The 3,862-nt window shown below is 38.7% G+C and overlaps 1 pseudogene; it reads left to right on the forward strand.

Annotated features, from left to right (window-relative positions):
* Nucleotides 1-1,168: 1,168 nt before the first annotated feature.
* On the forward strand, nucleotides 1,169-2,545 carry LOC133178005 (NADH-ubiquinone oxidoreductase chain 4-like; annotated as a pseudogene).
* Nucleotides 2,546-3,862: the final 1,317 nt, after the last annotated feature.

Genomic DNA, 3,862 nt, shown 5'->3' on the forward strand with positions numbered 1-3,862 from the left:
ACTTAGGAATTGGGCTGACTGCTCTTTATTCAGTTCGTGTTCTTGTTGGGGTCACTGGGTTAGCTAAGCACGGTATTCGAGATTTTTTAGGAGCTCGAGAGACCATGATGTTGTCTGCTCCGGGAGTATTCTTAGTATTCATGGGCTTAATCGGAGGAGAGTTTGTGTTCTTAAGCTCTTCTGGGGCATTTTTTTTTGAGGCTTTATCATCTAGGGAAGCTTGGTTTTGCCCCTACCTAATGGTTGTAGTGGGGGTATTCGTAGGGTCTCTGCTGCAGTTACTCTTGTCTAAGCTTTATGAGTTGCGATCTAAGTGAATTTACGGAATAGTATTTTTAGACTTAACTTCACGTTCATTTGTAAGCGAAGGCGGTAGAACTAGGTTTTCTGGGGTATCCGGAGATGGAGAAAATGTCGCTGAAGTTTCTATTCCGGTAAGAACCCTAGAAGTTGGGTTAGAGTATCTATCTGATTTTCACAATGTGATTCAACGGGCTTCTGTTACCGCCGGAGTTAGAGCAATCTTTGGCTTTAGCGGTGCTTATGTGTTATTGTAAAATGTGAAAATTGTTGTTTTTCTTGCTTTGGGTATACTCGTACTAGGGACTCTCTATGCTGCCTCATTATTTTTTTTCAGGGTGTTTCTTAGGTTAGCCATTCTTGGTGAAGTCGGAGAAAATTGTAGTGATTTTTTGTCGTTACTTTCATTTATAGTGTATGTAAGAGGAATTACTGCTGTAATTGGGTATTTTGTGACATTCTTCCCTAAAAAGTTTGAAGGGCGTGGTCAGAGGTATTGTGTTGTAAGACTTTCATATATCATTGGTTTGGGGTTATACATTATTTTTGTTGTGACTTCGCACGGGTACTGTGGAGTTGATTTAGTTAATCCGTGAGACTCTACGGGGGTATTAAGTCTTCACGGGCAGGCAATTAGGTTTCTGGCACCGATTTTATTGGTCGTGATAGTGGCAGTGGTGGTAATATCCAAGCCTGAATTAAATGCCCTTCGCCGCTGAAGGCCTTAGTGACACTCGGGGACGAGACTTCAAAATTAAAAGTTTTATTCAGGGTTTACCTATATTCGGGTTGGAGTAAAGATTGCTTAAATAGTTTAATAAAATATCAACTTGTGGCGTTGAAGATATCCTCAGTGATTTTAAGTAAGTGGCACTGTTATACCTAGTTGTGAGAACTTCTTTTTTGGTTTTGTTTTTAAATAAAAAAGACCAACTAATAGGGGTTGCTAATTTAATAGCTTTTTGGGCTATGTACAGTATTTCAATGTGGTCAGGTTCTGGGGTTTCTTGAGAATCCTATAGGGAGTATGTTACTAGGGATATCTTTAGGGCTAGAATGGTGACACTGACATTTTGGGTATGCGGCGTGAGAATTTTAGCCAGCGGGTCTATGGGAACGTTACGGGGGGACTACAAAAGGTTTGTCTGGTTAATGTTACTACTGTGCGTTCTTTTAATGGGTTGTTTTTTAGTAAACACAATATCTATTTTCTACGTGTTATTTGAAAGAACTTTAATCCCAATGGTGGCAATTATTGCTATTTGGGGTCAGCAGCCTGAGCGGATTCCAGCAATTCGGTACATTAGGGCCTACACTGTTGGTGGATCTCTTCCTTTACTTTTTGTAATTGTTTTTATGGAGTGTGAACTTGGTAGAAGGTTTATGTGGTTTTCTACTGCCAAATCGCATATTGACTGATGGTTTTGGGTTATATGTTTCTCTGGGTTTTTAGTAAAATTCCCTGCATATCCTGCACATACGTGGCTTCCTAAGGCCCATGTCCAGGCCCCTGTTGGGGGATCAGTGGTTCTTGCTGGGATTCTTCTTAAATTGGGTGGTTATGGGATTCTTCGTATAATGGCGGTGTTCTCATATAGGTTAGAGAAGTTTGGGTTACTGGTAATCTCTTTCTCGCTAGGGGGAAGAATTTACGCAGCATTTATATGTTCGCGACAAAGTGACGTTAAAAAGATAATTGCGTACTCTTCGGTTTCACATATAGCATTTTGTATTATTGGCTTATTTAGTTGTTTAGAGGTTGGGTTAGCTTCTGCTTTTATTATGCTCATGGGTCATGGATTTATCTCTTCTGGACTTTTTGCTTTGTGCGGCATAAGAAGTGAGTTAACTCATACTCGAAATTTAAAAATAATGAGGGGTGCTTGTCGTACTACCCCAGTTCTTACTTTTATGTGACTTGTTTTTATTATAATGAATTTAGGAGTTCCTCCTTGCCCAACCATTATTAGGGAAGTTTTGGCTGTGGTAAGGGTAATTTCTGTGGGTCCGTGAGCCTTCTTATTTCTGGTAGTTTATTTCTTTGCAAGGGGGGTTTACAGGTTTGGGTTATACTGTCAACTTGCTCATGGGCCTGTTCCAGAAGATCCGGCTATGTTTGAAGAGGTTAGACCGCGTGATATGCTTTCCGTATTTTTTTTATTCTATCCGTTAGCAGAATTACTTGTTAAGTGAGATCTATGAAGCACTCTCTAAAGGTCTTGGTTGAGTGGGCTCATAATTTTCTCGTTGTGTAGTATATAAAGTACAAAAGATTGTAACTCTTTAGGAACTGCTGCAGTCGCAATGACATGACAATTCAGTTTTTAGGTTTAGTCGTATTTTTTTCTATTTTCTCTTTTTGTTACATAAGGTACTTTATTTGGTCTCCTTTAGGAATATTCTCGTCAATAAGAATATGGGGTATTTACAAAAAAATCTACGTAAGAAGTATACATAGAAAAAAAGAGCGATTTAGGGCTTTAGGCGGAGGAGTAAGAGAAGGCTTAAGGTGAATTTTTGATTTCACAATTACCCTGGTGTTAATTGGTATTTTGCCTTGGGGGTTTCCTGGGTTATCCTCATGAGAAGTAGTAGCTGGACTAATGCCTAGGCTTTTTTACTCAGTAAATATTTTACAAACGGATGTGGATATTTTCAGAAAATCTCTTAAGTTTAAGCAGTCTGTAATGAAGTCCTTTCTTTATTTTCCCTTATTAGTTTTGAGGGTGGTTATTCGCCCTGTAACACTTACGGTTCGGATATTAGCAAATGCGCTGGTCGGGGCCGTTGTTTGCCACTCTTTAGCTAAAATAGTGGCATATGGTGTTGCTTATTCTAAGTTTTTGTCCCCCAAAACCATATTATGATTTGGTGTTATTTTAATTTGGGAGTTAGTGGTCATATTGGTTCAAAGGTCGCTATTTTTGGGGCTGTCAAAGATTTATTTTCGGCCAACCCCAGTTAAGTTTAAAGTGGCGGTTAAGTAAGGAAAGAATAGCTTAAAGAATGTAAAGCGTTTGACTGTTAATCAAGGGCTCCCGGAACGGGTTCTTTCTGCTTTAATTTTTGATAAAATAATTTAAGACAGGGTAGTTTAATAAGAATAATAAATTGCAAATTTGGGGGTACAAATGTTTTGTTCCTGTCTTTGCTTTAGGACTGTGATTAAAAGCCCGGGCTGTAAGTTAAGTAAAAACTATCAGACTTCAAATCTGAAAATATCTTTCTTTGGTCAGCCTGATTATTTAACAGTTTAATAAAATTAAAAGGGGAAATGCTCTTCGAGCGTTAGGGTTCGACAGCTGTTCCCCAAGTGTATTATTCTTTGGCTGGCTTACTTTTTATGATATTGGGTGTTTATTTTGCATTACTTGTAAATTTTGTGACTAGGTTGTTTTGGATTTGAGTTGCAATGGATCTAAGAACCATTTTTTTGGTCCCTTTTCTATGTTGCGGGATATCATTAACAGGGATAAATCAGTGGTATAAGGGGTCTGCGACATATTTCGTAGTTCAGTTTATGGGGAGCGCAAGAATTTTATATTCCGGGCTTACAATGTGG

This window comes from Saccostrea echinata, unplaced genomic scaffold (assembly GCF_033153115.1).
Source record: "Saccostrea echinata isolate AGI-Se365-2 ecotype Australia unplaced genomic scaffold, CSIRO_AGI_Sech_v1 ptg000328l, whole genome shotgun sequence".
Lineage (NCBI taxonomy): Eukaryota > Metazoa > Mollusca > Bivalvia > Ostreida > Ostreidae > Saccostrea > Saccostrea echinata.